General features: G+C 38.3%; 1 protein-coding gene across 2 annotated transcripts in view; it reads left to right on the top strand.

Moving 5' to 3' along the window:
- The first annotated feature begins 11,050 nt into the window (after nucleotides 1-11,050).
- The window catches only part of LOC134662761 (serine/threonine-protein phosphatase rdgC), a 97,633-nt gene continuing 85,882 nt past the window's right edge, over nucleotides 11,051-22,801 (top strand). The window contains exon 1 of one of the 2 annotated variants that reach the window (XM_063519048.1): nucleotides 11,051-11,221. The gene's annotated coding sequence lies outside the window, so the exon portion shown is untranslated. The remainder of the gene's footprint in view (nucleotides 11,222-22,801) is intronic. The other variant, XM_063519047.1, reaches the window with a different exon arrangement.

Genomic DNA, 22,801 nt, shown 5'->3' with positions numbered 1-22,801 from the left:
AACTTTGCCGGAATTCATGGCCGGAATCGCCGGAGGGAGCTGTCAAAGTTGACAGCCAAGGCATGTGCATTTTTTTAAAGTCGGGGCGTGGGTTCTTGTATTATTTGAGCTTACAATATTATTTGCACGTGGCGCATGTAAACCGTACAACAAAATAAGGCAACAGCAATATAAAGAAGCATTCGAGTCCTGCACATGGAGAGGCGCGGGCTTGTGTTATTAACAAGTAAAATGCACATGCTGTAAGTAACTGGAGCGTGTACTTATTTAGCTTGAGCATTATGTTCACGCATGTAGCCCGGGCCTCAACATTTGCGAGTTAAAGCCATAACAGACTACCGCACCGCACCGCGACCCTGGTGCGGTCAACATATCTCTTTCTCGCTCTAACTTTTAGCTGCGTCCTTAACGCACCACCACACTATTTTATACCCCTCCCTATCCAGGAACAAAAGTCAAAAGTGGACAGATTTCACACTTCTTGCAACTATATATCCGTGGAAAGTCGACTGAAGACGCGGTCTCTGAGCTAACTGGATTTATAACTTGCCAACTAGATGAGAGACGTAGGTGCATGGGTATATTCCTAGACCTCTCCAAGGCATTTGATACTGTGTCAATCCCGATATTATTGCATAAATTGGAAAGCATGGGTGTTCGCGGAACATCGCTAGACTTGTTTAAAGACTACCTGTCTAAACGCTCCCAATCTGTAAAGATCGACAACTACGTCAGTAGAGAAGAAACCATAAGCTATGGAGTCCCGCAGGGTAGCATCTTGGGCCCCACGCTGTTCCAAATTTACATAAACCAATTATGCCAGATGTCCCTCGATAACTGTAAAATTATAGCCTACGCCGATGACACAGCCTTACTCTTCCATGGATCTGATTGGGCTGAAACGAGCATGCATGCAGAAAAAGGCCTACATTCCGTAATGCAATGGCTTAAAGCCAATCAGCTCACTCTGAATCTAGAAAAAACAAAATGTATCCCTTTCGCAATCGCTAGCCCGTCACTACCTCCACCTCCCTTTACCATAAAGAGCCATATTTGCCAGTCTCCCTCACCTAACTGTCTTTGCGTCCCTCTCGCCCAAGCCTCCACTATTAAATACTTAGGTGTAACGATCGATCAAAAATTAGACTGGCACACTCATATCGACTGTTTGACTTCCCGTGTTAGAAAACTCATGTTCGTCTTTAAACAACTACGTAACTCTGCTGATTTCAAGACCTTAATGATGGCGTATACGTCCCTGTGTCAATCACTCCTCACCTACTGTATTCCGGTATGGGGGGCCGCTGGCAAAACGGCTATGCTAAAGTTGGAGCGCGCTCAGCGTGCCGTACTAAAGGTTGCTACGTCAAAACCGTACAGATATCCGACAACACAACTGTACGAGGTATGTAGTGTTCTGTCTGTTAGGCAGCTGTACATCCTTCGTACCATTTTACGTAGACACCGACATCTTCCTTTATCCTCGAAAGCATGTAGCAAGCGCAATAACCAAACTGTATGTCCTCTGGTACTCCATAGGACTACATTCGCGAGCCGTCAGTATGTGGCAATGAGTGCTCGTATTTACAATAAAACAAATAAACATTTAAAGATCTACGCACTAAATAGCTACGACTGTAAGTCCAAATTGCTTACATGGCTAAAATCACAGAACTATCAAGAAACCGAATCACTTTTGAACACTATCAAATAGTCACCTTAATAACTATTCTCCCGGAAAACTAGTGTTAATGCGCAAGTCTTATATAATCACACCCATACACACGGAAATCACCATCCCATCATTTATACTGGCTACTGACTCACCTTATAACACACACACACACACACACACACACACACACACACACACACACACACACGTCAGCCGTTTTTGTTTTTGTTTAGAACATATATTCATCTAGACTCTTTACATTTCCCCTTTCTATCTTAGTAGTATGTTCCTTTAGTACTTAAGTTTATAAAATAACTTGTACCACTTTCCTCGGAGGAATCGCTGAATCCTGAGTCACAGGCTTTGTCCTAGTTCAGGAAACAGAGGCTCAATCCAAAATGAAACTGATACAAACCTAATACTTATAAGTTTTTTTTTTGTTTTGTTTCCTTTTTTTTTGTAATTGTATAAGGCTGTAATACTTACTGTATTAGGTTTCAAGTAAATAAATAAAGATTATTATTATTTGTATGTCTTTACCATATCTCGGGACCATGGGGTCCCGGACCTTTGGGAGGCATGCGTGGGACCGAAGCCAACAGCGCAGAGGCCCTTTAAGACAAGTTTGATGTCATGTAGAACGCCTGCTGGAACCCATTCACGGGTACATCAATAAATACCCGTGAACCGGTCTCAGCAGGCATTGGGGCTATTGTAAGAAAAAAAGAAAGAATTCAGGGCTATGGATGAAGTTTGGCTGGAGCTTAAGATTGGTCTATTGTAAAGAGGTCGGACACCTGCCATAACATTGTGTTATACAGTGTTATCGAGGCAGGCGGTGACTCGCCACTCGCTAGATGGGCACCTGATGCGCCATCGTAAAGACGGCCAGGCGCAACACCGGCATGAGCGGCTCAGGGGTGTCGAGAGGTGTGCTGCGCTTTCTCCGAAGTTACTCGCGGCGTTATGCCCTTTAACACTTCCACCCCTGGAGCATATAGCTCTAACGACTCCTCTCTGGACGGCCAATTAAGGCAAGCCAGAGCCGAGAGTCCTGCGGGTCCCCTTGGGGTCCACTCCGACCGACGAAGACACGCCGGAGACGGAGACCCTGACCGACTCTCTGGAGCACTCGGGTCCGTGGGGTCGTTACTCCCCAACAGCTCGCCACAAGCTGCCCTGCGGGCTTATTATTATTATTATTATTCACATATTCGAAAGACATTGAAAAAGAACATCAGAAATGGCTCTGGACCTTGGACCCTGGGTACTGGTTCCTGGACCCTGGACTCTTGACTCTATAGACTGGTTTCTCAACTCTCAACTGTACACTATCATAGTAGCACATGTGTATGTACCAGTATGTACCTACTAACTTTCAACCTCCTATTACTTTACTACTTAGAATATGAATACCTAATCTACCTAACTAACTAAATAGATTAAGCTTTATTAATTAATTTGAATGGATTTTCTCTGCAATAAGAAGCAAATGTACTCCTTCTCTAGACAAAATTGAATAGTTTAAACATAAATAGTCCTTTTTAATCAACTTTAAATTACACAACAGGGGAGTACCTAAAGCCAATGGTGCTCGCATTGCGAAAATCGGTTAGATTCAAAATATACTCTAAAAAAATTAGATTTAGATTTGAAACGGCGTCAAGAAAAACTGTAGCCAGAGGCTAGGTTGGCTGCGGTTATTATTATTACGACTTGATGAAAATTTTCCAAAGCTGCCTTTATTGTGGACTTAGGTATTCCTTTCATTGTCTCGGGACTCTGAGGTCGTTCGCGCAGAACTAAATTTGTTCTAAATCCGCTGGCGAGGATTCATTGCAGTTGGTCCTCACACAATACCATTAGTATTAAAAGCTTTAAATAACAGTATTTCTTCTACATAGGTCCTACAATATATATAATCGTTTGCCAAATAATTTGAAGTCTGCTGAAGTACCTATCAGATAGGTATCATGTTTATAAGTAGGTAAGCATGGAATATTAAGGCGTTCTACTTATGAATCAAAACAATGTTATGTGATTATTAAAATGTACAATAAAATTGACATGTAACTTACTTACTAGAGGACGGGTTTTTATGCCACCACCCTTCTGGGCACCCTAGGTACCATCCGGCACAGTTATGCTACATATTGTACCATAACTACTCCCACTTTTTCTCCATAAAAAATTTGCCGCTGATAAATCCTCCCCTCTATACAGGAATTACAGGATATAGTCATAAATACATCCAAACCACGTCCAAATCAGTGGGTACATTGCAACGACACATCGAAGCCAAAATTATTACATGTGTAGAGCGCTTAAACCTGATGCTGAATTGCTTTTTCCAAGGGCTCGTCAAATTAAAGGCAGTTTAACTGCGGCGCCAGACTTTCCGAATAGATGTCGTTAAACGCCCCGGGGTCGCAACCCCCAGACGGATTGGCTCCAAAACATTCGTTTGCCATTTTGGCAGATTGTCTCCCTTTTTAGAGATAAATCGCGTTTTTTCATTTTGATCAAAGACATCAATCTAAGTAAAGTAATCACGAAAAATGATGAAGATTATACTTTTATCTTTATCTTTCACATTTTTAGCACTATTTTTGTTGGTTCAGGCGGAGTATGTCACTTTCTTAGGACGTCACATTCTGAGTTCGTCACTTTCTGACTTTGTCACTTTCTGAGATCGTCACATTCTGAGTTCGTCACTTTCTGACTTTGTCACTTTCTGAGATCGTCACATTCTGAGTACGACACTTTCTGAGGACGTCACTTTCTGAGAACGCCACTTTCTGAGAACTTTCTGAGTTCGTCACTTTCTGAGTTCGTCACTTTTTTAGCATAGGTACGATTTAACTGCACGAAAGATGTATACTGCCAGCAACCAGATTAGCTGTTCGACATACGGTCGCTTTTATATCCTACATACCAATACCAATCTTTGTTTGCCTTACGCCTGACTGGTAGAGAATTCCATTTGGCAAAACGCCCTATGTGTCGTGCAATAAAGTGAAAATAGAGAAATAAATAATAATAAAAAACAATCTAATTATGTTTCAATCAGAGTATTTAATTCAGAATAAGTACTTAGAAACTACAAACACCAAAACATTTAGCCACAGATTGGAGTTAGGCCGGCAACAGCTTCGATTCAATACACATAAATGTTTCGCACAGTAGGAACCATGATTTTATCATTCGCCGCTGTGATTAGCTCGTGAAGGTATCACGGCAAGCTCGCTGACACCAGTAGAAGGCCATAATTCCAACATATTTACATTTAAACGGGCTGCCGCTCCTTTCGTGACAACATATTCTTCAGCATACCGCGTCTTCTGTCATGTCTCCATAAACTCCAACGTCTTTTTTCTGATGATAGTGTAAATTTTGGATACCTATCTGCGTATAAAATCAGCATTGCAGTTTTGTTTCAGACAATATTTCTTCTCGTGTCATCTGTGGAGAATAGGCGTCAATGGATTTTTTCTTCAAAGCGTTGCCGAATTTCAGAATATATGTTCAGCCATCAATCACTTCTGCGTATGGAGTGATCCATACTCTCATAGTTCTCATGTTCTTTATTTGTTTGTTTTCTTCCTATATAGGTTACACGATGAATTATTAAATTATTATTACATTATACCATTATACTTTTAGCCTGACAATAAAAATCTAGCATGTCGCCGATTTGACATCGCTGATTTTTTTCTATTTAAAATGCGAAACTACAAAAAGGTTATATATAGTTTGTCAAAGGACTGTCTCATTTCAAACATAGACATAGATAATCATACTATCTTTGTCTTACTCTAGTACTAGCACCCAAAAGAAAAGGATGAGTATAGTTTGTATTGTTCTTATTTAATGACAAATTGGTTTGACCAACTATACTTACAGTCCGTTAAGTTAACTCTCAGAATGAACTTCGTTTTTCGGGTAAAATCGGACGTAATCGCGTAATAGAAAATGACAGCGTCGTACTGCACATTTAGTTGCAATCCAACACTAAAACTATACAGGGTGGTCTATACCACGACATACAATTTTTTTTTAATTCCTCATATCGTGGGCTATTATAATATACCCTATGTACCTATAGTACACCAAACGAACACCAAAAATTGCCAATCGGGGGAAATAATACATGTGTAAGCCAATTTTGGCATAGTTCTAAGGAATGGTGTATTCAGTTTCAGTTTCAGTTTCATTTATTTTGTTAAACATAGGTAACATGAAAGATGGTAGATACATTAATGTATACATTTGATCTCTATGTTTTACCCACTATGCAGGACACAAGACTATTAAACAAGATACTAAAAGTACCCGGGAGTGGGGGTGAAGCTAACGGGTGGGGGGGGGGGGGTTAAGGTCCCTTTTTAGAGTTTTTCGTAAATAACTCTTAAACGGTGGCCCGTAGCAAAAAATGTTCTACTACATAAGTAATCCGTATACAATTTCCTACAAAAAAGGCTCAGTACATTTTTTCGCTAGGATCAATGTTTAAAAATATATTAAAGTGGGAAAGTCACGTATAATTTAAAAGTAGCATACATTTTATAAAAAAATCACAAAAAGATTATTTATGTAAAAGATATTTTTCTGCTGTGGGCTACCGTTTACGAGTTATTTACGAAAAACTAAAAAAACGACCTTAGAACAAATTATAGGTAACTTTCCTACATTAATATATTTTGAAATATTTATCCTAGCGAAAAAGTGTACTGAATCTTTTTTGTAGGAAATTTTATATGGATTACTTATGTAGTAGAACATTTTTTGCTACGGGCCACCGTTCAAGAGTTATTTACGAAAAACTCTAAAAAGGGACCTTAACACCATAATAACATCATAATTTGACAGAGTCGCCGGTCAAAGGAACCGAGGTGGAAAGTTCCCAAATTATAGATGGTCAACCAAATCTTGTCAGTAAAAAAAGGCGCGAAATTCAAATTTTCTATGGGACGATATTCCTTCGCGACTACATTTTTCAAATTTGCCGCGTTTTTCTACTGTCAAGATCTGGTTGACCAAGTATAGTAATCTGATAGCCCACGTAGTGAAGAATCTAAAAAAATTTTTTGGATATCGAGGTTTGTACCACCTTGTATAGAGTAGTTAATACCACCATAACTAGTAGGTAAGTAAATATTTAAATTCATATTAAAATATGTGACTTTTAAGTACTTACTGTATATTTACATATTAAATTTAAAATTATTGTTTTAATTTATTCCTTTATTTTAAAGTAATTTTTTTTTAGTAATTAAAACTTAAATCTATCATTACAGGTTTTACCTAATGCGATAGATAAGCGACACACCAATAATCAAGAGTTATTGACAATATAAATAAAACTTTTAACTTAAAACTTAACTTAATATAAACATAGTGGCCTTAGTAAAGTCATTTAGGGAGCACGTAAATTTTTTTGATTTGAAAAATTTGAATTAAAAGTAGAGATAAAATAAAAAAACACAAATTATAAAATACACTTACTTACCTACAAAAAAAATGTGACTGTTATTTACCACTCTATATAATTTCAGCCAGAAGTAGTAAATGACGGTATGACGTTCTACTTTCAAATTCTGATTCATTTCTGATTCTATTTTATATAGAATATGACAAAAAGTCAAATAGCAATATAGTCATCAACCAAATATTAAGCATAACGTCATTAAATTAGGGCTTATTTTACTTAACTAACTTTAACTTTTTGCGGTAAGTTTAAAACTTTTTGTGAGTGAGTAAGAAAGCAGAACAGCAGTATATCACCTTCGCGTGTTACCGCCGATACCCGATGTAAGTATCTTTCTAAAATCCGAAGGTCATTAGAGTTAATGGACTGCAGATAATATGTTGCGCTAGCTTCGACCCGCGACTTCATCTGCGTGGAAATATAATGATGATGATGATGATTTATAAATAATAATTAGGTCCTTCGCGTCGTAGCGCAAAAATAATCAAATTTTCTTTCCCCTTTGAAACCCCTAAGTAATATTTAAAATACACGAAAAAAAAATGTTTATAGGGTTGTATCTCCTAAACCGAGCGCAAAAATATTAAAATGTTCATTCCTCTGAACAAAAACCCCTAATTAATATTTAAAAAAAAAAACAAACAAGAAATAAAAAAAATAACAAAATAAAACTTTATAATGCTGTATCTCCTAAACCGTGCGTCGTAGCGCAAAAATAATCAAATTTTCGTTCTCCTTTGGAATCCGTAAGTAATATTTAAAAAACACGAAAAAAAAAATTTAAAAAAAGAAAGAAAAATGTTTATGGGTTGTATCTCCTAAACCGTGCGTCGTAGCGCAAAAATAATCAAATATTCGTTCCCCTTTGAAACCGCTAAGTAATGTTTAAAAAACACGAAAAAAATAAAAACAAAAAAAAACTTTATAATTTGTCATTAAATAAGAACAATACAAATTATACTCATCCTTTTCTTTTGACCTTTGGGTGCTAGTACTAGAGTAAGACAAAGATAGTATGATTATCTCTGTCTAGTGTTTGAAATGAGACAGTCCTTTGACAAACTATATATAACCTTTTTGTAGTTTCGCATTTTAAATAGAAAAAAAACAGCGTTGGAAAAACAGCGACATGCTAGATTTTTATTGTCAGGCTAAAAGTATAATGTAATAATAATTTAAAAATTCATCGTGTAACCTATATAGGAAGAAAACAAACAAATAAAGAACATGAGAACTATGAGAGTATGGATCACTCCATACGCAGAAAAAATCCATTGACGCCTATTCTCCACAGATGACACGAGAAGAAATATTGTCTGAAACAAAACTGCAATGCTGATTTTATACGCAGATAGGTATCCAAAATTTACACTATCATCAGAAAAAAGACGTTGGAGGTTATGGAGACATGACAGAAGACGCGGTATGCTGAAGAATATGTTGTCACGAAAGGAGCGGCAGCCCGTTTAAATGTAAATATGTTGGAATTATGGCCTTCTACTGGTGTCAGCGAGCTTGCCGTGATACCTTCACGAGCTAATCACAGCGGCGAATGATAAAATCATGGTTCCTACTGTGCGAAACATTTATGTGTATTGAATCGAAGCTGTTGCCGGCCTAACTCCAATCTGTGGCTAAATGTTTTGGTGTTTGTAGTTTCTAAGTACTTATTCTGAATTAAATACTCTGATTGAAACATAATTAGATTGTTTTTTATTATTATTTATTTCTCTATTTTCACTTTATTGCACGACACATAGGGCGTTTTGCCAAATGGAATTCTCTACCAGTCAGGCGTAAGGCAAACAGAGATTGGTATTGGTATGTAGGATATAAAAGCGACCGTATGTCGAACAGCTAATTTGGTTGCTGGCAGTATACATCTTTCGTGCAGTTAAATCATACCTATGCTAAAAAAGTGACGAACTCAGAAAGTGACGAACTCAGAAAGTGACGTCCTCAGAAAGTGGCGTTCTCAGAAAGTGACGTACTCAGAAAGTGACGTCCTCAGAAAGTGTCGTACTCAGAATGTGACGATCTCAGAAAGTGACAAAGTCAGAAAGTGACGAACTCAGAATGTGACGATCTCAGAAAGTGACAAAGTCAGAAAGTGACGAACTCAGAATGTGACGTCCTAAGAAAGTGACATACTCCGCCTGAACCTTTTTGTTTATTTTATAGGCGATTTAGTGATGTACAAAAAGTTGTTTTTATAATATCCTAAATACGTTCTTACATAAAAAAACATTTATTTCAAGTAACTGTGTGACTCATAAGTACAAAATTTAAATATTAACATTAAACAAACAAACAAACATTTAAAACATAAATCATTAAAATATAAAACATTACAGCAACCGTGGTCGTGGTAGGCACATTGACACCCATCATCTACTTCTCAATGTGTCTACCACAGTGCTCAAGTGCTGCCGGGCGCATGAAGTCCGCAGCAAAATGTGATATACGGACAGAACTTGTCCGGAATCATTTCCAGGACGCTGTTGGAGCTGGCGCGCACGCGTCGCACCAGGGACGCGGCACGCAGGCGCATGGTAGCTTTAAAACACGACACATGCGCCTCCGCAAACATCCCTGACGCGCTGCAATATCGCAGCAGCCCCATCAGTGCCCTAAATGCGTTATTATACTGTACTTGTAGGGCCTTATACGACTTCAAGGTGAACTTTCGCCATAGACTGCAGGTGTAAAATGTTGAACACTTGAACACTTGAAGTTGAATATCAGTATTCAGTTCTTACGGTCACATCCGCTCGGAAAGCCTCTCTTAATCTTTCAAAGGAGGAGAGTTTTTTCAAAAGGGCTTATTTATCTACGAACACCATACAAAAATAAGCCCTTTTGAAAAGATACTCCTCGCTTGACAATGTGTATTTTATCCTCTAGATAGTTTAAATAGACTACTGTGTGAATTTAGTGGAAATTTTGAGTTGTTTCTTCACTAATTTCAATCGGCACCAGTCTGTTTACCTCACGTAGGTACCTTGAAACCCTCGACACGCTCAAGGTTCTACTTTTAGAATTTCAATTTTGGTATATTTCGCTTGTTCAGTTTCAGTATTAGGACGAGGTGTAAGTAAACAGAAAATTTGATCTCTTTTTAAATAAATGACTATTGTACTTAATCAGAATCAGAAAAATATAAATATATTGTCACAGAAAAAAATACCTTATGAGCTAAGTACAAAATATACATCTTAAATACTAAAATAGGTACACATTAATTAGAAATATATATATCTGAATGATTGGGCAATGGGCTCCAATCTTAGCATAATAGCCAAGCACTCCAAGAAGAGGGCCTAGCGCTGGTTTTCAGACTGGACCCTTGAGATCTGTCAGTCGCAGGTTAACAAATTACCGTGCTTTGCTAAGCTTAACTTTACTATTGTGTCTAAAATCCGCGCGTACAAGTAGCTAGTTACACCCTATAAGACTGTTATGAAACAGACAATCTGCCGTATTCGAACTTTAAGATATTCACAAGAGACGACACGTACTAGATCCATTCTAGATACGTTATAGTTTAGATTTCAACTAGTTCTCTTTTGCAGCTCAATTCGGGCAACCAATGTCACTTTTACATTAAAATATCGTATGAACGAACGATTTCCATTAGACATCTATTAGATGTGACTTGGATGAGAATCCCAATGTCAAATTTGAGTAATTTGACAGGCTAGATCTTAAACATATTGTTGTCGTATCTTGGCGATGTCTAAAAGATATCTAATAGATGTCTATTACAAAATCGGAATCGGGCCCATTGGGTATGATTCGCAACCCAATTTAGTAGTTCTGAAAGCTTGAAGCTGAAACGTAGCGCTGCGGCACCTAGCGGTAGCGTAGCGATCAGTCGCTCGCGCTCTTTCAGCGGGGCAGGTTGGCCGTACTATAGGCACGTCCGCCGCCGCTTTCCCGGCAACTTTCCGACACTAACTTTAAACAAGTGAAGTGAACATTTCGATTGCCTTACATATTTTTGATTGTGTTGAATGTTTATATTCAGTTCCTGCTATAACCAACTTCTTAATCGAACGGTATGTTTTTTTGCTATAATTCCCCGATTCACGCGTTTCTCGATTTACGATACCCTTAAACGCTTGCATTACGACACTGATTTATGAGATTGTCTCCGTTAATGTTGAAACTATTTTAATTCGTAGATTAAAGAGTTCGTAGCGGTCGGTTTAGAGTTAAATAATTATGTATTATGTTATAAGGTATTTGTTTTACAAGGGGACATAGTAATTGTTTAACCTCACTAATATTAATACCCGAGCGTAGCGAGTGGTTCGAAAAATTAAATTTTGAGCGTTGCGAGGGTTTCAAGGCACGAGGGTTAAACAAATCTTGCAACCGACTGAAACACAACATTTTTCACCACACCAACACAAGGAAAACACTAACTGTAAAATATCAAACAAAATCAAAGCAAATCAATTCAATAATAATGTTTTTAAATATGTATAATTCAAAATCATCATTTAAAAATCAAATCTACCAGCCAACATAAGGAAACAACTCGACATTTGCATTTAATTACTTTGCGTCACTTCATCATGTGGATAAAATGCAACTTAATTTCCTCATCAGTTTTTGAACAACCAAGAGAGCCTTTACCAGTTGTGCGGTTAAATTTTCACCGCAAAAATAACTATTTATTATACATTTTGTAGTAGGTACCTAGAATTAGACCAAGAAAAGTCAGCAAAGACTTTGATAGCGTACGCAGTGCAAGTGTTATTTAAACGCCATAATTTCATAGAAATTTGTAGTTTAAAAAAACACTTGCATTGCGTGTGCTATCAAAATCGTTGCAGACTTATCTTGGTCGCTCAATTGTTAAACGGTCAGCTTCTAAAATTTCAACTACTTATACGAGCCAGGATTTGAACTCGCGACCTCCGGATTGAAAACAAGACGTCTAATACACTAGGCCACCACTGCTTTGCAGCATAAAGCAGCGTGTATGTAACTGTACCTACCTACATTAAATTCGGTATTAAAATAGTCTTGTGATGGTTTTATGAAACTCTCTTTCAGCTCGTTTCACACACCCACACTCTTTTTTTTTAATTTTTTTCTTTTTATTTATTAAACTTTACACATAAGGGGCTGTCCATAAATTACGTCATCTATTTTTGACACCCCCTCCCCCTAAAATCATCCAAAAATCATGCTTCGAATGACCCCGTTTCCTCCTACGTCTTGCTACCATCATCCGATGTCAAGACCCCCCCCCCCTAATTTGAAATGACGTAATTTATGAATAGCCCCCGAGTTAATTAACAGTATAACACCAAATCACTATTATATTTATTGTATAAACAAAACTTATAAACTATTATTAAAATTAAGTATGTATAAACTAAATTAATTAAAACTAATAAAATAAATAAATAAACCTTACCCACCTATCTTCTTAGGTCCTCCAGATATGTCCCCTGCGGAAGGGTGCCCATAAGGCTGGCAACATTCCCACGCTGAATAGCTATGCCTATTCTTTGTGTAGATAGTGGTATCCTGACACAATACAACCGTCGTGGGGCTATGACGGCTGTCAGTGCCGGATTTAGATATTTTGGTGCCCTAAGCATTTTTAGACCATGGTGCTAGGGTCATCAAGATTATATTGAATTTTCTTGGTAAATTGAGTGACGTTATTTTCAATCCGTCACATAATCCTATCACGGCAATTGATACGCGAGCGTAGCGAGCGCGAAAAATTTTCGATAGAAAAAACGCAATTCGATAGACAATTGTACATTTTTACTGGACGAGGCCGAAGGCCTAGCTCCGCACAAGGCTGGACGTCCGTCCGGAGCCTCCGATCCGTCCGTCATAAGATCGACTTTGGCGTAAGGGAGAAGGTCTCGCATAAGACCTAACGCCAAACTGCAAAAGAGTGGCTTGGAAACGAATCATTCTAATCACACGACTTGATAGGATGCTTTTAGTTTTCGGCTTTCACGGGGCCCCTTATAACACTGACAATTAGGTCGCCGGATCGCAGCTATGCAGCCACTTGGCCTGGCCGACAAATCTGGCGTGCAAGAGAGCATAATTCGCTATAAAATCGGTAAATTATGTCGAAAAAATCGGCTGGCCGCAAGCCTGACGGCAAGATTTTTTGACCATGAGCTTGAGGAGGCCCCCGTGTATGGTTAAATCAAAAGCCTTCGTTGGAGATGTTCTTACGTGCTCTCACTCTTACTCCTACGACCCTTCGTTATTAGATGGGTACTTCTACACGTACAAAAAGTTTCATATTGTAGGTACGTAGGTACATAAATACTCCACCAAGACTGCAATGCTAATGCATTTTGCGTTTTTGGTGCCCCCCTAGACGTGATGCCCTAAGCACGTGCTTGTTTTCCTATAATCCGGCACTGACGGCTGTTCGGCTGCGGCTGATGATCGCCGTTGCAGAGCCGTGCCGCTATCATCCGTGGTAATGGTAACTGACAACTGATAATTTATATATCGGTGCAATCCTTTAGTTTTGTTTTTACGCGTTTTAACGTGTGCCTTAATAGTTGTTAACGCATCCTATTGCACTGCTATACTATCGGCGCGATTGGGGAAATGATTTAGAGATTCACTAGATTGAGACTTCACTGATTCAGAGATATGAAATAGTAAAGATATGTGACGTTCCACGGCAAAAGGTACCATTGCCCCGGCTGAATATTGGAGCGGCGGTAATAATAACGTAAGCGCCAGCCGCCATAGGTACCTTTTTCCGTGGAACGTCACATATCTTTACAATTTCATACCTAGTGAATCTCTATTCATTTCCCGAATCGCGCCGTATACCTTTTGTAAGGCGCATTTAAAATTAAAATTTTAAGTAACGAAATGACTTCAACGAGTTTGTACAGTTCGGTATAATCTTCTAGGTATGCCACTGTTACCCTTAAATACTTTATCGCAGATTAAATAGGTAAAAATAAATTTCCCAATATAGCGCGATTAAAACTCATGAATCATGATGGTTGCTTCATTTTAATTTGTTTCCCACCTACGAATAAGTAGTGACATTTTCCTCCCGTATCGGAATCTCAGAGGTCACCCACGCCACGCGTCGCCCTGTCCTTCCGATGCTCTCCACTGGACTGCAATGCGCCAACCCCAATGGACTCATGAATGAATGAGGAAACAACGGAATTGAAAATTGCCCTATTTATTATCTGTAATTGGTTTTCGTCTGATGTTTTCGCAGTCGCTTTTTCATCTATCAAGTTAAGCAAGATGGAATAATTAGCTATAGAAATAATGATGTTAGAAGGTGTTTTGATTCTATGGTTTGTTATTCTGTAATATTTAATATCACTACATAGTATAAAACAAAGTCGCTTCCCTGTCTGTCTGTCTGTATGTATGCTTAGACCTTTACAACTGGTACGCAACGGATTACGATGCGGTTTTTTTATATACATAGAGTGATTCAAGAGGAGGTTTATGTATAGTGCGATTTACGGCAAATGATGATGATGGAATTTCCTTTTGCAGCGTTGCTCCTTTTGACTCACAGATTGATTTAGGAACGGGAGCCAATCGAATTTTTGATGCAAAATTTTGACTTCAAGGGGTGCCCCCTGAAATTTGTATAAAATAAAGTTTTCCTATTTGGCCAAGTTTAGTATCATTTTCGTGTAACTCAAGGATGCTCAGTTCATTTCTGATATTTAATTTATATGGTTTCATATAAATAATTTGAAAAAAATAAAAAATAAAAATTTGCTATTTTATTTTTTTCCGAATAAATGCCAAAATTTTTCTTATTTTAATATAAACACAAAAAATAAAAATTTCATGAAATAGCCCAACTATTCCTCGTTATAAAAAGTATACACATAGCATATTTATTTCTAAAAAATGTTAAGAAAATAAAATGTAGACCTACTTTCGACCACAAGCTCACCGAATAGTATACAACGATGTGTGTTACAGCTATTAGAATTACGGCGTTTGATGATGATGAGATACCTTTTAGCATAATGAGTCCTTAGATTCTTAGAACATTTTAGGAAGGAGAGCCACCTTGATTTTTGGTGCGGTATGGATGAAAGCGACTGTTTAGGTTTCTGCTTTAAGTTTAATATTGGAATAAGGGCGAAAAAAACTATTGGTTTTGTAAAATATTTTATCTGAACTTCAGTCCGCTAATCGTATCCATCTGTCAACTTTACTTCAAGTTTTGCCTTCAGGGGAGAGAAAGAGAAATTAGGGATGAATTAGCTTACTGACACAGATCGAATTCCACGCGGGCGGAACCGCGAGCACAGCTAGTAATCTATAAAAAAGTATACCGCAGATTGTTTCGAGGCAAGATGCCATCGCGAGACTCGCGAGTTTCGGATGATTCGCGGAAATCGATCGTTCATTAGGTACGTTGTACGACAGTGTACGAGTATATGAGTAGACACGCCTTGACAGATTCGATGGAGAAACTTTCAAAGTCATCTGTCATCCTCCGGCAATATCCGGCATACATATTCGGAGGGTTCCCTTTCCCTAACTACTTGCATAACTTAGGTACGATAAGAGCAAAAACCGTATAACCTACAGAAATCGGTTCAAAAATGACGGAGTTCTTAGGTAGGGTAACAAACAAATCATTTTGAAATATAACACTTTATAAACTCTCGCGTTAAATTAAGGAAAAAACAATGAAACCATATCGCGGTAGACCTGTTCGTGTAATTAAATATGTGTACAAATCATTTTGAAAGGTTAATAACTATAAAGGTTCAGTTTTTGTCAGTTTGGCTGTCGAACCCTAAAAAGTTTCAAACAAAAACATTCCGTTTAACCTAAATACTGTAGGTTAATAACAGTTCCGAATTAGCCGCTGGGATAGCCCTAGTGTAAATTTCATTCGATAGCGTCGTGACGTGACGCACGTTTGCGTTGTCATTTGTATGGAATTTTGAGTTTCCAAAACGTCCCACTTGGCGCGCTGTTAAAAATCCCGTACAAAAATAGACATAATCACGTCACGCTATCGAATGAAATTTGCACTAGGGGTTCTGTTTTAGCTCGAATACAAATAGGTAACATAATTAATTAACCTAATTGGATAAGAATCAATTTACCGGATTATAAGTAAATATAAGGAACTAAGGGATTATTCGAACTTCAACAAGAAACCTTAGTGTCACGGTCTAACCTAATTTGCTGACTGTGTGGCGCCGAGAATAAAAATAGTAGGTAGCCACGTCTGTTGACAAAAATAATCGTATGCGTTATTGAATATTTTAGACACTTGTTATTGTATCATTCAACACTTTTTATGTTAAGTACCTATAAAAACAGTATAATTTTCTGTTTACATTATAAACTGCAACTATTATTAAAACAAACAAAAACCCAACTTTTTACATTTATTTTTGAAATGGTCTTTTCACCTTGATTCATTCATTTGGTACCCATAATATTGCTAACTAAGAAAGAAAAAAACAATACCCCCTTTTTTTCATTTTAAAATTTTTAAATTGAAAAATGATTAAAAGCGAAAATTAGGTTGAAACGTTGGTTCAAAATAAACAATATTTTATCGTTTAAAACCCGTAGGAGTTCAGTTATTTCGAATGTTAAAGTCGTTGAGAGCGTTGACTCAATGAGATTACAATTTAAATATAGGTAAGGGCGCGCTGCCAAATGATTCTCATCGGGAAATGTCCGGCCGGAGCTCGCTTTGAGAGATACGGGTGATTGTCCCACGCGATCTACTCCTAATTAGTTCAGTATAATCCCCTATCTGACAATAAAATCCAACCAACTTTGGTCTTATAAAACAATGCCGAACGGTTTAATTTGAGTTGGGATCTTCCCGAATTTAAGCGGTTAACATTCCTTGAAGTAACTTGCTCTGATTAAATAATCAAACTCAGCAGTAACAGATTACTGTTAAGACTCAAATTATTGTTAAATAACCGTTGTTTAAGAGGGGTCATAAAAAGGCGAGTGGCGTGAGTAACAATTTGAGGCGAAGCCGAAAATTGTTAATAAAGACGCCACGAGTATTTTTTGACTCGGTTAAACAACGTTGCATACAATACTTTTTCTACGACCAAACACTTACTTTGAAATAAAATTGTAAATTTAACAAATATTTTTCATGTCATCTAGTGGACTTCTACCTACCTACGGTATCTACCTGTTTTTAGTGATTCTTGTGCTATTACTGATATTTCTTCAGGCGTGGACACTAAGTTTTTGTCTTCATCCATTTTAACTTGAAAGACACCAGTTTTTAACTCAAAAGTTAAGTTTTCATTCGACAGGCACAATAGTATTCATATTCAAGATTCACAATATTCAAGAAGTAGCAAAGAATGTAGGGTACGAGCGGGAAAAAAACGAATGAAATTAAAAAAAAAACATGTCTAATTGTCTATGGCTCACTTATTTGTCAGATATGACATTCACACCCATAAGCGAGAGCGAGAAAGATATATTTCTTTCTCGCTCTCACTTATGGGTGCGACGAACCAAGGTCGCGTTGCGGTGCGACAGTGTGTTACGACTATAAGGTTGGCAACAATGTATTTTTTAAGTGGCCATTACCCAAAGTATCGTAAAAGAGCCAAAAAGATACTGCGTGTATGCACAAATGCTTTTTTAGGGAATAGACTAAAGACTTGTCTTGACAACTTTGAGATAGGGTTTTAAAGATGTGTGCACGATCCTTTAAATGACAAATAAAAGTACGGGAGTAGAAAAAAAAAATGTATGTACTCGTATATCCATCCGATATCTATACAACCTATAGTAGTTTATGCAACAGTGATATAATAGGGGTTCTTAAAATTCAAGGGTCGAAGTTACAAAACGAGACGTAGTCGAGTTTTGTAAAAAAAGACCCGAGAATTTTAAGAACCAGTTATGAGCTGTTGCATACATTACTTTTTCTATGACAGCTGCAGCAAAAAAAAAGAGTTATTATTAAAAAAAAAGAGTTATTATTTAAAAAAAATTGAGTTATTATTTAAAAAAAAAAGAGTTATTATTGTAAATGAAAACATACCTCTTTCAATCAAGATGATCGGAACTTGTATCTTTAAAAAAATAAAGCAGTTGTATTATACTCATAAGATGACTGCTAGCAGTCATCTTATGAGCCTATAGACAAATCATTCAAATGACATTGCTTTAGATATCACTGTCAGTCATTTAATTGACACATTTAAGTGCTGGAGTAGAAAAAGATATTATTAAGGGCGCGGCGCTCTCATTCTTTGTTCCGTGTTTTATGGCACTACTATGGCTATGGCATAACTACATATGTATTATGGCCTGTAGGTTTTAAGAATAATTTAATTTATTTTACTAACATAGTATTTAAGTTTTAGCTTTAGATTTATTTTTATTTTGTAACTAACACGATATGGATGCTTTATCTGAAATAAAGAGAATTGAATTGAATTGAATTGAATTATAAAACAAAGTCCCCCACCGCGTCTGTCTGTTTGTGTGTATAAACTCGAAAACTACTGAACGGATTTTCATGCGGTTTTCACCTATCAATAGAGTGATTCTTGAGAAGGTATAATTTGTTAAGGTTTTGTGTAACCCGTGCGAAGCCGGGGCGGGTCTCTAGTTAAATTATACTTTCGTATGTTGTTCGCATTGATATTTGTTTGTATTTTTACCGATGACTGTTAACACGGGCGTGAAACGGTAAAACAATTTAAGGTTAGGTCGGTCGGTCTTTGCTGATTTATAAAACAATAGCATTTTTCAGTACAGATCTTTTAGGGTAAAAGTTTTAAAAAAGCGGCCAAGTGCGAGTCGGACTCGCCCATGAAGGGTTCCGTATTTAGGCGATTTATGACGTATAAAAAAAAACTACTTACTAGATCTCGTTCAAACCAATTTTCGGTGGAAGTTTACATGGTAATGTACATCATATATTTTTTTTAGTTTTATCATTCTCTTATTTTAGAAGTTACAGGGGGGGGGGACACACATTTTACCACTTTGGACGTGTCTCTCGCGCAAACTATTCAGTTTAGAAAAAAATGATATTAGAAACCTCAATATCATTTTTGAAGACCTATCCATAAATACCCCACACGGGTTTGATGAAAAAAAAATTTTTAAGTTTCAGTTCGAAGTATGGGGAACCCCAAAAATTTATTGTTTTTTTTCTATTTTTGTGTGAAAATCTTAATGCGGTTTACAGAATACATCTACTTACCAAGTTTCAACAGTATAGTTCTTATAGTTTCGGAGAAAAGTGGCTGTGACATACGGACGGACAGACAGACGGACAGACGGACAGACAGACAGATATGACGAATCTATAAGGGTTCCGTTTTTTGCCATTTGACTACGGAACCCTAAAAACGGCGTAAGCCATCCCATTTATCACGCGAAATCTTCTGCTTGTCGCGGCCCTGAGCGAGTATAATTACGGTTTTAACTTTTTTAAGTTTACCGGCGACATCGGTGACAAACGACATTACAGTTGCTACGATTGCTACGAATTGAGCGACTTCTTTATACTTCTGTGAAACTTTAGATTTGCTAATGAAATCACAGCGCAGTGCGCAGAGCGGTTTTTTATGCCTCGAGTTTACAATTTTAACATGTCCCGTGTTACACACAATGTTCTTCATTACACTTGCGATGAAAAAATACAATTTTAAGTAAATAAGTGGCAGAGACCCATTCGGCACACAGCGATGATTTAAATTTGTGTAAATAGCACATTACTTATTGATCGATTTTGATGGACGATGCGAAGCTAAGTCCGACAAATGCTTTATCTAAACCTAACTGCCTTTTCTTTAAACACCAAATAAGAGTTAAACTTTCACGATTTTTACACATTATCAAATTGTACAACGGGACTTAATCGCGTATGTATGTTTGTGTCTCGGAGAAGACTCCTCCGAAGTCTTCTCCGAGATCACGGGGACAACGCCGTCCTCGAAACGTCGGAGGTAAATCTTAAAACTTACATACGCGATTAAGTCCCGTTGTACAATTTAATAACAAATAAGAATTCTTGAAAATGTTAAACATGTAACGCAAAGTGCTAATTATTATTATTTAAATGACCTATTATATCCTGTAAACATCCACAGAGCATGTAGCAAACCACGACTGTTCTCAAAGCTTCCCTTATAATTAATTAGGTGCGACGCAGTTCTTGTTTGTTCAACATAACTTTGCAAGTTTGCAGTTTAATTACGTGAATTAATTTGTCAATTTCGGTTAAGAACACCTGGGTGCCTAGCCCAAGAGCAAATCGTTAACGCTCCGTGGCGTAGCGTAGTCATTTCTCTCTATCACCACAGGGCGGACACGCCACGCCATACATTAAAAATCATTTGCGTTTATATGTTTGCGCGGCACGTCTGTACACGCGTCATTGTGTATGTGCAGGTAAGTCGCTTTACTGAGAGCACAGAATAACTAATAGTACTACCTGAGAGGACGCCAGGCGGTCTAGCATGAGTTGCGTTCTCGCGCGCGACTCCATACTTGAAGTCGCGCAAGATGTATGGAGTCGCGCGCGAGAACGTAACTCATGCTAGACCGCCAGAAGTCCGCCAGATTCATGTCGCGGTCAGTCGCGGGGCGAGGTAATGCGAGTCGGAGCAGGGCGGTGCGTGGCCGTTCTGTATGATCTGGGGGCACGGCCGTGCCCCCGCCAAGACAAGACAAAGGGCAAAAGGCAGTGCATATCTTTTCTCGGCACGTTTCGTCGTATTTTCGGCTAGGATAATGCTAGAGAGCTGAAATTTTTATTATAATACTATTACGTATTCTGTGCTATCACTCGTCCATACAGTTGCGTTTCTTTCGCTACGGAGCGTAAGGTAAGCGAATGCGCGTTGGCTACGCGGCCAAGGCGCTCACAACCTCTATTGCCAAGGCGCTAGAGTGCGTGTTCAGATATTTTTGAGCACTTCGGCCGCTCAGATATGCCTGATGGCGACTGTACCTATTCGTATGATGGTGGCGAATCCTTCCAGAATGACAGCTGCCGTAACACATAATGTATTCTTAAAATGACGATCAAATGGCAACTGCAGCTTCTGCATAACTATTGTGACATTACTGCTACGACATTAACGTGGGTGCAGTCACTGTCAGTCCAATTAAAAGGTTATGGATAAAAGCTATGTCCTTTCCTCTTCTGATTCTATATGTTTGTACATTCCCTACATATAGATAAGAACCATCCACCGTACCTTTCTCCCTCTTTCTAATCGTGGCATGAAATCTAGAAAAGCGCCATCTACAATCAGCGAACGCTTATTCAGCCAATGGTTCATGATGGAGCAAAGTTAGCGCGGGTGGGTCTGAGACTGAACAGACAAGTTAATTTATTAGCTAAATAGCTACCTCATTCATTATTGTGTTACATTTGTTAGCTTAGTTAATTTACTTACCTAACAATATTACAAGATTTACGAGCAATAACAGTCCTAGAACCGTATCTGTTATTTATAGCATGCGTTTTAAACTTAGTATGTACCGTTACCATAAATCTGTCATAATTAGCGTTCCGTAACCAAAGGGTAAAATCGGGACCCTATTAGGTACTAAGACTCCACTGTCCATCTGTCTGTCACCAGGCTCTAGGTATATCATTAACCGTGATAGCTAGACAGTTGAAATTTTCACAGATATGTATTTCTATTGCCGCGATAACAACAAATACTAAAAACATAATAAAATAGATATTTAAGTGGGGCTCCCATACAACAAACGTGATTGCGTTGGCGTTTTTTGCGTAGTTATACGGAACCCTTGGTGCGCGAGTCCGACCGAACTCGAACCGAACTTGGTGCGAGAGCACAGAATAACTAATAGTACTACCTGAGAGGACGCCAGGCGGTCTAGCATGAGTTGCGTTCTCGCGCGCGACTCCATACTTGAAGTCGCGCAAGATGTATGGAGTCGCGCGCGAGAACGTAACTCATGCTAGACCGCCAGAAGTCCGCCAGATTCATGTCGCGGTCAGTCGCGGGGCGAGGTAATGCGAGTCGGAGCAGGGCGGTGCGTGGCCGTTCTGTATGATCTGGGGGCACGGCCGTGCCCCCGCCAAGACAAGACAAAGGGCAAAAGGCAGTGCATATCTTTTCTCGGCACGTTTCGTCGTATTTTCGGCTAGGATAATGCTAGAGAGCTGAAATTTTTATTATAATACTATTACGTATTCTGTGCTATCACTCGTCCATACAGTTGCGTTTCTTTCGCTACGGAGCGTAAGGTAAGCGAATGCGCGTTGGCTACGCGGCCAAGGCGCTCACAACCTCTATTGCCAAGGCGCTAGAGTGCGTGTTCAGATATTTTTGAGCACTTCGGCCGCTCAGATATGCCTGATGGCGACTGTACCTATTCGTATGATGGTGGCGAATCCTTCCAGAATGACAGCTGCCGTAACACATAATGTATTCTTAAAATGACGATCAAATGGCAACTGCAGCTTCTGCATAACTATTGTGACATTACTGCTACGACATTAACGTGGGTGCAGTCACTGTCAGTCCAATTAAAAGGTTATGGATAAAAGCTATGTCCTTTCCTCTTCTGATTCTATATGTTTGTACATTCCCTACATATAGATAAGAACCATCCACCGTACCTTTCTC

Source organism: Cydia amplana, chromosome 3 (genome assembly GCF_948474715.1).
Source record: "Cydia amplana chromosome 3, ilCydAmpl1.1, whole genome shotgun sequence".
NCBI lineage: Eukaryota > Metazoa > Arthropoda > Insecta > Lepidoptera > Tortricidae > Cydia > Cydia amplana.
This window is presented reverse-complemented; position numbering and strand designations above follow the sequence as displayed.